Source organism: Ranitomeya variabilis, chromosome 4 (assembly GCF_051348905.1).
Source record: "Ranitomeya variabilis isolate aRanVar5 chromosome 4, aRanVar5.hap1, whole genome shotgun sequence".
Taxonomy (NCBI): domain Eukaryota; kingdom Metazoa; phylum Chordata; class Amphibia; order Anura; family Dendrobatidae; genus Ranitomeya; species Ranitomeya variabilis.
In genome coordinates this window covers 218786430-218800695 of record NC_135235.1, presented here as the reverse complement: position 1 = coordinate 218800695, position 14266 = coordinate 218786430, and the positions used below count along the sequence as shown (strand labels likewise).

Genomic DNA, 14266 nt, shown 5'->3' with positions numbered 1-14266 from the left:
AACCACTATGAATTCTTCCTAATTCCCCCAAATCTCGTAATTTTGGCTCTGATTCCGTGATTGCACGGAATGCTGCTGTTCTGACTGTGTTATACAGCCGGCACCAGAGTCTAACTGCTGAGATCGGAATTGGCTCTGATCTCAGCAGTTTATCCGCTTTGGATGCTGTTGTCAATTGTGGCAGCAGCATTTAAGGAGGTTGGAAATGTGGTGACAATGCTCATCAAAGTCTGCCACGTGTGTCTACTTATATGAGATCGGTAATTTTAGAACACTCTTAGGTTAAAGTCCCTATAGGGGAAGAAATAAGAAAATGCTACAAAAATCTGTAGACAACCTTGGTCATGGGCATAACCCAGAGCCCCCAATGGTCAGACTAGCCTACTAGTATCTGGTTGCAGTATTCATGGGCGATACCCAAAAATGGCATACCCAAAAATGTTACAAAAATCTGGAAGCGGCCCTATTCATGGGCACTACCAAGATCCCCAATGGTCACACCAGCCCTTCAGTATCTGGTTGCAGTATGTATGGGCACTACCTAGATCCCCCAATGGTCAGACCAGCCCTGTAGTATCTGGTTGCAGTAGCCATGGGCACTACCCAGATCCCCAAAGGTCAGACCAGCCCTGTAACAATTGGTTGCAGTATTCATGGGCACTACCTAGATCCCCAATGGTCAGACCAGCCCTGTAGTATCTGGTTGCAGTATTCATGGGCACTACTTATATTCCACAATGGTGGAACCAGCCCTCTAGTATCTGGTTGCAGTAGTCATGGGCACTACCCAGATCCCCAATGGTCAGACAAGCCCTCTAGTATCTGGTTGCAGTATTAATGGGCACTACCCAGATCCCCAATGGTCAGAAAAGTGCTCTAGTATCTGTTTATAGTATTCATGGGCACTACCCAGATCCCCAATGGTCAGACCAGCCCTCTAGTATCTGGTTATAGTATTCATGGGCACTACCCAGATCCCCAATGGTCAGACCAGCCCTCTAGTATCTGGTTATAGTATTCATGGGCACTACCTAGATCCCTCAATGGCCAGACAAGCCCTCTAGTATCTGGTTATAATATTCATGGGCACTACCTAGATCCCCCAATGGTCAGACCAGTCCTCTGGTATCTGGTTATAGTATTCATGGGCACTACCCAGCAGTCTAGACCTCCTCTCCCTAACATCATGGAAAGCAGATGGGCTGACCTGGCAGCTCATGGCGAAACCCGTCGCCTGCTCTACGCACCCCATCCATCTAGATTCTTTGTATGAGGCAGGACACTTACACTACAATCCCCCCTCCTGCTGCCCAAATATTGCAGGCTTGTGCAAATATTATGCATGGACGCCGTCCAAGAAAGGGTAGCAACAAGGTGACATGACGGCCTGGCATTCAGCAGTGTGTACAGTACACAGGTGATAAATGCCACCGCACACGGAACCTACCAGGCATCACCTTCCCTAGGGACACACATACTGATACACTGCACCTGCATTCACTTTTCCTGTCTATGCATCAGTTCCAGCAGTACAGAGTATTTCAGCAGAGGCAGGTACTGATCTTGAAGGGTTGGCGTTTTATTTTCCCTACATTTTTGTTATTAGTGAAGAAGGGACTGCACGGAGACAACCAAGCGAGATCTTGGAGCTAGAAAGCAGAGGCGGAAGCACCTGCAGCACAGAGCATTTCAGTGGTGATCTCATTGACAGCAGTGATCTGTCCATTCATCTCTGTTGATGTTATAATCAGCACCGGGAAGGAAGTTCTGGTAAATGGAGAAGTTCTAGAGTGAATGGGGCATGTTCTCCAGCAGAGCAGAGTATTTCAGGAGGGGAGGGTGCTAACCTTGTGACAAAGGCAAGTGTTATGGTGAAAGGAGGTGAATGGTGACTAGTGGAAAGTGGTAGATGTAGACTGAGAGTCATAAGGAACAGAGAAGGGACTCACAGAAGGGACTCACAGAAGGGACTCACAGAAGGGACTCACAGAAGGGACTCACAGAAGGGACTCACAGAAGGGACTCACAGAAGGGACTCACAGAAGGGACTCACAGAAGGGACTCACAGAAGGGACTCAAGCAGTGAAGAGTATTTCAGAAGAGGAGAGTGCTGTTCTTATGGAAGTTTGTGATCCGTAAGGACAAGACTGCATGTAACAGAACCAAGATGGGAGCCAAGTGAGATATCATAGAAGGTGACTTGTTATAAAAAGGAGGGTCTGTCCACAGCAGCACAGTATTTAAGAAGGTGGCTACGGAGATCTTATTGACAGCCATGATCTGTCCGGTCATGTGAGAATAGAAGCATCTTGAGGGGTAAAGACACAAGTGAGAGATTACAGACTCAAATTGTAGAAGGGGCGGCACAGAGTATTTCAGGAACATATCGTAATGACGGTTATAGTTCAAGCTATATATTTCTAGTAGTCCTGATGACCCGACCAATACTGGGCTGATGATGTCATGGGGTGAAATCATGCAATATTCTTCATTCATATGGAAATAACTAATTGCCATGTATCACAAACAGAGCGTGGAGTCACCATGAGCCGCATACCACAGGACGCAGTCAGGAAGGCATTGTGATGGCAAACACACACACACACACAGCAAGCAGAGTGTTTACATCCAGAGCTGTTACTCATGTACCCCCACCATCAGCTGCAAATCTTCATCATACATACAATTGTGTCCAGTCTGGATACTCTGAGAACGGCACTAGTTGCTTAAAGGGGGTTATTCCCATTTTCAGATATGCCTATAGTCGGATAGAGCTCGTAAATTCAAGCAAATTTGCAATTTACTGCTTTTTAAAATTTTCAGCCGTTCTTGAGATATTAACACATTTTTTTTGTTTACAGCTCGTTGCCTAGGAAACCGACCAGTTTTTAATGTGTCGGCATTGCACTGACGCTGACGGTGGTCAGTCTCTAAGGCAACGAGCTGCAATCGAAAGAAAAATTGTAATATCTCAAGAACGGATGAAAATTTTAACATGCATTAAATTGCAAAATTCCTTGTAATTACAAGCTCTATCTAACGATACCCATTTTGTGAAGATGCGAAAAACCCCTTTAAATCGTCTATTTGCTAGAATGCATCAGTCTGGAGTCTAGTCCACCACTTAGGCTTGTCTAGACGGGATAGATTTGTTTCAGCGCTGCCTGTGTGGCCTCTAAATAAAAATAAGATTGGTTCCATTCACCGAAAGCAAGCAGAGATCTTGAAAAATTCGAGAAAGGGGAAGTATCTTAGAAAGTTGTACAACTGTTCGTTATAACATCTATATTACAGCCGTTTTCACCCTCCTCCCGCCCCATTCATCCCGAACTTCCTGATTCTGCAGCTTATCTCATTTTTAGTTCCTAATCTCGTTGTCCAATTTACAAGAACAACTCTTGCAGCCCGGTAGACATTTCTCTTGTCCTCACACAATCCCAAGCGTACGGTAAAAAGAGGAGATCTATCATTGTTCATCCAGAACCTCCGGATTCAAGAACAGAATACCAGAACCGCAGTGCATACTGACACGCAGGCATACATTTATTTTTTTCTGCCATGATTAATAAAGATATTGGGTGTAGTAGTACTCAGATGTAAAATATGCGGAAAATCCTGCACTGGATGTTCCGTTTACGACCTGTCGCTGACATTGACGGCCGGATGACCGTCCCTGCTCTGGAGCCTGGCGGGGTAGGTGATAGGAGTCACCCATGGGTGTGTTTGTGCATGTTTAAGAGATGACATTCTCCTTTATCAGGTTAAAAAAAATTATGATTAAAAAAAAAAATTGAAGGTTGTTTTTTTCCCAACTCTACTCCTAAAATAAGGTTTCTTCTCCAACATCCAAGCTGCTGACAAGTAGCATGGTGTACACATGTACAAGACTATACAGAAGGGGATATTCCCAATTGCAGCTGGCTTAAAGGGGTATTCTAACATAACAGTGCCATGGCGTGGCTTAAAGGGGTATTCTAACATACGGAGTCTATCATCCAAAACAATGTCCAGATTCTAACGTATAAGACGGCATTAGAAAATCCTACTTCTTCCTGCAGAGATAACCAAAATATCTGGAGTGATAAGCGTTGGAGCCCCAATGTGGTGGAGGCCCCTAGGCAGCTGCCTGTTTTGCCTTCCCTATAATTCAGCCCCGTGTGATGCAAAATACCGCTGTTCTCTTACATAAAGTGGGCCTGAAGGTGAAGGAAAGTGCTGCCATTGCCCCCCCCCCCCCCTCCCAACAATATAAAATAGAAGAACATTTTCAGCACATTACAGATGTTTTCATCCACAGTGTGGTGTTGGCGCGGGCCTGCGGGGGCTCATCTCCTCTTAAGTGACGGTTTAACCACCAGTCTGTACTTCCGTGATAACTGTTCATGTGCCAAGAAAAGGAGGAGACATTTTTTTAGATCATGAGACGACGCGTTTCGGAACAGGTTCAGCACGTATCTGTATGACAAGAGCGGGGAGGGAGACGATTCCTGACAATGATTTGAATAGGAGGGAATGACAGAGCCGCGCCTGATTTCCCTGCCTTACCTTATCTTTGCATACACAACATCAAGGGCTACAGTCATCATTTGCGTTTAGAGGGGGGTTTTTTAAGTCCCTTATTTTTTGTCTTTTGGTATTTGCAGAAGTTTTACCCAAATTCTTCAAAATGGCGCACTGGTTTTATAAAGTTTGCTCAAAATAAAAATATATTTTTTATGAATAATAATAATAATAATAATACTACTAAAAAAATATAGATTTTTATGAATAATAATAACAACAACAACAACAATAATAATAATAAACCATTTTATGAATAATAATAATAAAATAAAATATTTATATGAATAATAATAATACTTAAATAAAAAATGTATTTTTTATTTTTGGCTTTTGGGGACCAGGTTTTGGCACATTCTGCTAAAATGATGCAAAATTTGCATGTACATTAAATTCCCCAGGGGAGATAAGGGAAGACATTTGTGCAAAAATTTGGGAACTTTTTAAAAAGTGGCAATTGATGAATAGGACACACCCAGTTGGATAAAAAGGCCAGATTTAAATACAGGGAAGAGGAGGCTATATCTAAGGAAAGCAGAGGTGCAGGAACAAAAGAAAAACATTGCCGGATGCGGGAGAACAATGGGATTTATACCAGGTAAAAAAAATAAAAAATATGGCCTCAATTCATCAAGCAGGTTTCAAGAGTTTTTTTTGTGATAGCGTTTTTTTTTGTTTTTTTTCTCGAAATGGCAACTTTTTGCGTTTTACGCCAGCCCTTAGATTTTTAAGTGGGAAAAGTTTAGGTGGGAGAGGGCATGGCTGAACAATTCATCATAATTTATGCCGAAAAGTGCCGTAAATTAGGACGGAACTGGGGTCTGGTCCCTGACTGGCGGACATTCCTTGCGTTGGCAGATCTCTAAAGGCAATTGATGCATCCTAGTCCAGCAATAGTGCCATTAAGATAGGTCTAGATGAATCAGGGCCTACAAATTTATGGCAAGTGATAGGTCTTCCCTAAAGGGACGGTCTCAAGTTTTCATATGTAGGGATGAGGCGACCTGATCTTAAAATTTTGGGGTTCATACTGGATACTTAGTGTATGGGGGTAAACGCCGAACACGGACTTCTCTCGTAAGAGCAAGAGAGTGAGAGAGAGCGAGAAAGCGAGAGAGAGACAGCGAGAAAATGAGAGAGAGCAAGAAAGCGAGAGAGCGCAAGAGAGACAGCGAGAGCAAAAGAGCGAGAGAAAGTGAGTGAGAGAGACAATGAGAGCCAAAGAGACAGCGAGAGGAAGAGAGAACGAAAGAGCGAGAGCAAGCGAGAGTGAGAGCGAGAGACAGCGAGAGCAAGAGAACGAGAGAAAGAGAGTGACAGCAAGAGACAGCGAGAGAGATAGCGAGAGAACGAAAGAGCGAGAGAAAGATTGTGAGAGCAAGAGAACAAGAGAGTGAGAGAAAGCGAGAGAAAGTGAGTGACAGCAAGAGACAGAGTGAGAGCAAGAGAGTGAGAAAAAGCGAGCGAGAGCGAAAAACAGAGTGCAAGAGCGAGAGATATTTTCCAGCTCCCAAGTTCGGGTCCTCATTGTTTTCTATGGGGTTCAGGTTCTGGTTGAAGTTCAGGTAAAGTTCTGGCACCTGAAACAAACTTTGGAATAATTCTCAGGTAAGGCACCAGAACCCAAACTTCCACGGGTCCGCTCATTATATGGTTAAAATGACCAAGTGTTCAAAAAAAAAGAAAGAAAACAAACATCATGAACTCTTACTAAAAATCCTTTCCGCTCTCAAGAACAGAGGGGATTTTTAACTCTATGGTGTACAACTCCCAGCCTAGGTTACCAGCCATCACTGCAGAGTATAAGAGGTGGTCGGTTACCTAGGCCCATATATTCTCTACTAGTGCGTATGGAGGTCGTAGTGATGGGGGAGGCGGGGTCCAGCACAAGAGACCCCCTGTATGAGTTAGAAAGGTTCCTACAAATCTCAGGGGACTTTGTGGGACCAGATTGTCCCTTTATGTGACAACTGTAGAAAAGCATCGGACCTGTTTACACTTACGCGCGCCCCGCCAGGTGTAATGGCCGCCATTGTGCCATATGCCAGATTGTGAGTCCGGGGGGCCGGTACGGTGTTCCCATCCGTCTCCCGTCACACAATATTCCAGATGGTTCAACATAAAAAGATTAGAAAAAAAAACACATCACGTGTACAATAAAAGTGACTTTTATGGGAATGTTTTATGTCCTGGTGACAGCGTGGAGCTGAGACCCCCTTATTTTGGGTTTTTTTGCTTTTTTTTTTTTTTCACACTTGGCCATTCATGAGGCCTGAGCTCAAAGCCTCCATTGTGATTTACTGCCAGGATAAAAAGAGGGGAAACAGCCCAGTGAGACCATAACGAAGGACGCTGGAGCTGCCAGCCAGTAGCCGGCAGAGGAAGAGACCTTAAAAAATAAAAAACCCTGACTGCCTCAAAGTACAGGATCACAAGTGGCTTATTTAAGGTAATAGGGTGACTTTCAAGATGGCGGCATAGTTACATTCATTAGCTTAATATATCTTCATGTAAACTAGGCCTCAATTTTCAAAACTGTCTTTGTTGTCCATAGCAACCAATCAGAGATCAGCTTCCATTTTTGCAAAGTGGTTTAAGAAATAAAAGATGAGCTCTGATTGGACAGTTTTTCAATCAGACACAACTGAAGTCTGGTATCAGGTTTTGTCGTAGCTGCCCCTAACAACCAATCAGAGCTCAGCTTTCATTTCTTAAATCTAATATGGAAAAATGTGAAGCTGAACTTTGATTGGACGGCTTTATCACAGACGCATTTGAAGTCGGATATCAAGTGTTTGTTTACCTGCTCCTGGCAACCAATCAGAGCTCAGCTTTCATTTCTTAAACCGCTCTGTAAAAATGAAAGCTGATCTCTGATTGGTTGCTATGGGAAACTAAGGTTGTTTTGAGAAATGAGGCCTAGTAAGTCGTCTTTCCCTAGCAAATACAACGTTGTTATATCTGTTTTTGGGAAAGCTGCTGATATAGAGATAGTTGGAAGGAAGAAGCACATTGTATTTGTAGTCTGCCACCATGGAGATACATAGTTGTGCATAAGAGCTGTATACCCAAAATGGGAGGAGGTTTTTATTAAAGATTTTTTTGTTATTTTATGCCGATTTGGGGTTTTAGAAATATTCACACACAAGAGGAAGAGTCACGGAGAAAAGGCGAGTCATGAGATAGGGGAGAACGGCTCGGGTTTACCCCATCGACGCCTCCAGACATGGCGCCCACCTGTGACCTGATGTCTCACAAGACGCCATATGTCCTTATCCTCCACATCCAATTAGACGTAACAATATACAAAACCCCAAACAATCAGACCCAGAGGACATTTTACTTTGCTAAAATCCGACCCTTTATCTTATTGGAGCCTGAGGGCGCGTTTCGGTCCACCATGCTTTACACTGCATCGCCGCTCCCCTATTTCTTTGCAGCTAAACCCGTAAACTTGGAGCAATAAAGATACGCCGAGGGCCCCGATAAAGGGAGGAGAGGGGGGGTTCTGCTTTATATTTCTACCAGTCACCGCCATATTGTCTCATTTCCTTTCCTAGACCCCAGTCCCCGGGCTAATGAATGCCAGACTCGCAGGAACATCGGATCAAAGGTAGATTTCAGTCGGGCCCATTACGCAGGCAGAGCCAGCGGTCGCCGTGCGTTCACTGTGCCTTGTGTGGCGGGATGAATGCCCTTATTCAGGCTGCGTCTTGATTAAAGCCAACATGGCCGACCCCCTCCCTACGGGGGCGCAAATTTACCAGTAAACATATGGAGGATGCATCTAAACACATCACCGAGAACAATGGCGGAGGAAGTACTGATTACGGGGGACCCTTTAAGGACCGGTTTTAAAGTGGGCAACTGCACGGGACCACAGTGAAAATGAGAATTCCAGTTGCGCTAGCACTTAGCAATGTATGGCGGTAATATCTGGGAATCGAATTGTAGCATGATGCGGGGCATATATGGCAGAATTACAAGCACAGTCGATAGTCTAGAAGTAATGGAAAATAAATACTATTTGGCGGTATTATGTGCCTTCTTAGCAGATTTATTTTGGCACTATCTGGCGGTATTTTTCTAGGTTGTTAATAGTAGTATTATTATCCTGGCACGATGTGGTGGTATTATGTGCTTTGTTAATAGCTTTCTATTATCATGGCAGTATATGGTGGGATGCTTGGGTTGTTCATAGTCTTAAGTTGGCACTCAGTGACAGTATTATGTGGGTTGCTTATAGCAGTATTATCTTGGGGCTTAATAATGGCATTAATAATAAGTATGGTAGTTATATCATGGCACTATATGGTGGTATTATGTGAGCTGATAATAGCTGTATTCGCTTAGCGGTATACAGTTTGGTGGTATTATGTTTGCTGTTAATAAGTATTATTATCTTGGCACTATGTGGTGGTATTATGTTGGTTATTAATAAATAGTATTGTCTTGGCATTATATGGTAGTACTATGTGTGTTGCTATACTATACTATATGGTCGAGCTGATAATATCAGTATTATCATGGCAGTATTATGTGGGATGTTCACAGTAATATTATCTTGGCACTGTGTGATGGTATTATTTATGTGGGTTGCTTATTGCAATATTATCTTGGCAATAAATAGTGGTATTACGTGGGTTAATAATAAATACTATTATTTTGGCACTATATGGTGGCATTATGTGCAGTGTTACTAGCCTTATTATCTAGGCACTATATGGTGATTTTATGTGCATTGTTAATAGCCTTATTATCTAGGCACTATATGGTGGTATTATGTTAGTTGATGATAGCAGTATTATCCTGGCTGTATGAGGTGGTATTATGTGGGATGTTAATTTTATGTGGGTTGTTCATAGCAGTATTGTCATGCCACCGTGTGACAGTATTGTGGGTTGCTGATAGCGGTATTATCTTGGCACTAAATAGTGATATTATGTGGGTTAATAATAAGTACTATTATTTTGGCGCTATATAGCAAGATTATGTGCAGTGTTAATAGCCTTATTATCTAGGCACTATATGGTGGTATTATGTGCATTGTTAATAACCTTATTATCTAAGCACTATACGATGGTATTAGGTTAGTTGATGATAGCAGTATTACCCTGGCTGTATAAGGTGGTATTATGCGGGATGTTAATTTTATGTGGGATGTTAATAGCAGTATTATAATGCCACTGTGTGACGGTATTGTGGTTTGATAGCAGTATTATATTGGCAGTATGTGGGCTATTATGTGGGTTTCTAATAGTAGTATTATTTTGGCACTATATGGCGGTATTATGAGTGCTGGAATTCTGAAAAAAGTGATTCTGACTTCATAGCGTTCTGCCCCAGTTCTGCACCTTATTCCCCCGTTTGCCCTTCACCCCATGTAACTAGTCCCCATCCTTGATAAAGGCATTATTATATCTTTAAAAGTCTGACATTCAGGAGTCTGGGAAAGCTGAGTGACCGTTGAGGTGGGCTCTTGGTTGTCAACCATAATGTACATTACAATGCTACACATAGGTAAAGTATATATAACATCATAAAAACCACCACATCCAAGAAACATGAACGATTTTCTCCGAGGGACACATTTCCATTGGTCGGAGACAACCATTTCTTCACCACGTCCAGGTTATTTTTTGCATACAAGAGGAAACAAAATGATTTTTATGTCCTGCGTTCAATTTTCATCCACTTTTGGTCCAACATCCATGTGCTTTTTTTGTTCATAGATTTTTTTGGCAGACAGTTGTTTTCGCACAGAAAACACGGACGTATGAACAACCCCATAGACTATGATAAACACGGACAGAACACGTACATGAAAAAAAATTGTCCCTATTACTGCACCTCCGTACTCCGGGACTAAAGGTGAAAGCTCACACAGTCATCATCATAACTAATCTGATATATGGACGATCGCCCCGCTGGTCAATGGCCATATAATGTGCCCCAATGGTCTCCAATTGGCCCCGATGAGTGTTGTAGTTTGTAGAGCCGCAGGTTGGATCCCCACTGTAATACCCCTTAGAACAAACTCCAGATCCTGTGAATTTCCTAAACTTCACGTGCGCCCTACATGACTTACCTTATTCCTGAGAGATCCAAGGGCAAAGTGTCCAAGGGTCACCAGAACAACAGGCAGGCACAGAGGTTAGCACAGTGCAACAGCAGCCCAGAGCCCCAGCATTGCCTGTGTGCAGCACACACACTGTGACACAGCTAATGATTCACACCACTGGGCTCCCAGCTCTGTGACACACCTCTCATTGACCTAATCCTTCCTCCTCCTTCCTCCTCCTCCTCTGTTACCCCCCATGCTCTCACCTCCTCCTCCTCTCACTTCTCTCACAATCCCCTTATCTCTTGCAAAACAAAGCTTTTTGTATAGGAGAGGACTTTACAGTATCACCTCCTCTTTTTTTTTGTTAGAAATAGTTTCTGCCAGGACTGCAGAGATGTATATGGGATTTTTTTTGGGGGGGAACTGGTTATAGATGCAGCAATGATCATCCATACCATAATCAGAAGTAAAGCACTAGGATCCGACCTCGAAATCTGTCCCATATGTTCCCATTTTTCTATCTGATATACTAAATCTTTATTTGTTATGTTTATATATTTATTTTTTTATTTATTTCATTTATTTATTTATCCTAAATATTTTATTTATTAATTGTGTTTATTTAGTTTATGTGCCCTAAAACTTTTATTTATTTATTTCATGTATTAACTTATTTATGTATTTCATTTATTTATCCTAAAGCTTTTATTTCATTTTTTTTAATTTATTTTATCTTGCAACTTTTATTTATTTATTTCATTTATTTCTTCATTCATGTTATTTACGTATTTATTTTATGTATTTAGTTTATTTATCCAAAAGCTTTTATTTCTTTATTTCATTCATTTATTTATTTTATCCTAAAACTTTTATTTATTTATTTATTTTGTTTATTCATTTTATTTATCCTAAATCTTTTATTTATTTATGTATTTATTTTATATGTTTAATTTATTTATGCAAAAGCTTTTATTCATTTAATTAATTAATTTATTTATTTAAGTATTTCATTTTATTTATCCTAAATCTTTTATTTATTTATGTATTTATTTTATATATTTAAATTTATACTAAAGCTTTTATTTATTTAAGTATTTCATTTATTTATCCTAAATCTTTTATTTATTTATTTCATTTATTTATTTATCCTAAATCTTTTATTTATTTATTTATTTAATTTATTTGTTTATTCCTTTATTTTATTTGTCCTAAATCTTCAGGTGGCTATTAAAGGGGCTATGCAGCCTTTTAAAAAAAAAAGTTATTTCCTGTCCATTTGACAGACGATAACTTTCTGATCACTGGTGGTCTGACCGCTGGGACCCCAAGTGATCCGAACGGTGGGACTCTACACGGAGCGGAGGTGCTCATGCTCAGCTTTTACGCTATTTTGCATGCAGTCCCATAGACAATGAATGGGGCAAAGATTGAGTGCCAAGACCCATTCTCAGGTTTCCAGATCTCATGAACATTTGAGTTCCAAAAGGTCAAAGCCTCAGAAAACCTCAAGATATCACCTATATGTTTAGGAATTTTTGTCCCATCTTAGCAAAATATCACCTATCCACTTACTAGGACCCCCTCTGATCTTGTGAGTGGGTGCCCTGTCTGGTCGGAGCAATGGTCAACCAACATTGTCCTCAGGACTGCTCATAGTTGTACCTGCCAGTCCCAAGGCTGAGGATTTTGGAGCCTGTTCTCAGGATTTTTAGGACCCCCAGTAAAAAGCTGATATTAGGAACACTCGTTCGACAGAGTGTAAAAGGGCTTTAGGATAGGCCATCATCCCCATCATATCGTTAAGGCCATGTTCACACGTTCTTTATTTGGTCAGTGTTTTACATCAGTTACAATGGAACAATCAGAGGAAAAGTATAATAGAAACACGTCACCACTTCTGCATTTTTCTCCCACTCCTGATTTTGGCTCACATGTACTGATGTAAAATACTGACCGAATACTGAGTGGGTGAACGTGGCCTTAGGGTCCAACACAAAAATGCTGCCACCGAAAGGTTTCAGGCTATAAACGACATGCTCCATGCTTTTCATACTGCTGACACATATAGCAGCATTGAAGCAAATGGGACCATCACTAGGACGTCACTTGGAAGTCTGAGCCACGGTGAAACATCACTCATGCATGTGCCCCTTTAGACAGCTGATTGGCAGGAGTGCAAAGAGTCGACTCTTTGCACCCCTGACAATCAGCTCTTTAAAGGGGCTTTGCGGTGAGACTGATATTAATTTGGGGGAGACATAACGTGAGGAGAGCCACATATATGTGTCCCTCAAGCCTGTGGTTACAGAAATTACACAGACCGACCACTAACCACAGAACAAGAACCCTGCTGTAGATCCCAGAGGTAGTACCTGCACCTATCAACTTTATGAATGTCAAAAGCCTCATAATAAGCCTTCGATAAATCAGCACACACAGCAAATCTGTGCAGCCGCTTCTGCCGGCACCCAGACTACTAATCTCCGCCAACACGCCCCGTGTCCGTGTTATCGCCCGTGTACTGCTCCGCTCTTATCTTTCCCAGCAAGCATAAAAATAGCAGCACAGATGAGCGGCATTTGCACGTACACCCATAATGGGAGCACACGGAATAAACGGCGCCCCCTGCTGCTCATGTCCCAGTATGAATGTCAACATCTAGGCCAGGAGTCCACATTTGGTTACTGCTAATAATGCAATTCCTTATTATTTAAAGGGATCCCCAATCTTTTGCATCTTTGCAACATATATAACCATAACACCTTTACTTTAGCTCTATAAGAGCGGTATTATGTGGGTGCAGCATATGTCAGCTAAACTTTTTTTAAGTGCTCCGCCATTATAGTCAACATTTCCTATGTTGTCCAACAAGCCAAGACCATGATCAAAGAAGTGTCAGTAACTAATGAGCAGCTGTATGCCTCCCATCAGTGCACGGCCTGACCAATGCAAGGTACTTAATCATCGAAAATTTCGCCATATGACCCCGCAGCTGCCCTAGGAATGCCGGACAGTCGGCCTCCATCTACAAATGGACTTTACCACTTATGGGACAACTTGTCCGTCACCAGTGATACAGCTGCCATAGATAGTGGTAAGTGTGCATGTATTATTCATAGGGAAAGTGAAGAACGCCGCTATCAGACATCTCTCGCAGTCATGTATCCCCCAGGAGAACTTCAGATGTCCTTGTTATGTCTCTTCATAACAAAGTCATGGGATCATCTATTTATTTACCTGTTCAGGTGCTGCACACCAGCTGATAGCAGATCACATCAGAGAGTCAGCTGTTTAACATGCCATGGTCTAAGGGTGTGTATCTATAAAAGTGACATGAAAATATATACGGAAATTAATCAGACAGTTCAGATGCATTTTGGAAGAATATAACTACTTTAATACTGACCCTATGAACAAGAATATAACTACTATAATACTGTCCCCTATGTACAAGAATATAACTACTAGAATACTGACCCTATGTACAAGAATATAACTACTATAATACTGCCCCTATGTGCAAGAATATAACTACTATAATACTGTCCCCTATGTACAAGAATATAACTACTATAATACTGCCCCTATGTACAAGAATATAACTACTAGAATACTGACCCTATGTACAAGAATATAACTACT

The 14266-nt window shown here is 41.7% G+C and overlaps 1 protein-coding gene across 3 annotated transcripts in view; it reads right to left on the bottom strand.

Moving 5' to 3' along the window:
- Positions 1 to 13924, bottom strand: part of PHLDB3 (pleckstrin homology like domain family B member 3) — a 42612-nt gene extending 28688 nt beyond the window's left edge. For 2 of the 3 annotated variants that reach the window (XM_077260008.1, XM_077260010.1), the window contains exon 1: positions 10649 to 10896. The gene's annotated coding sequence lies outside the window, so the exon portion shown is untranslated. Of the gene's footprint in view, positions 1 to 10648; positions 10897 to 13861 lie in introns of those variants that run through there. The other variant, XM_077260009.1, reaches the window with a different exon arrangement.
- Positions 13925 to 14266: the final 342 nt, after the last annotated feature.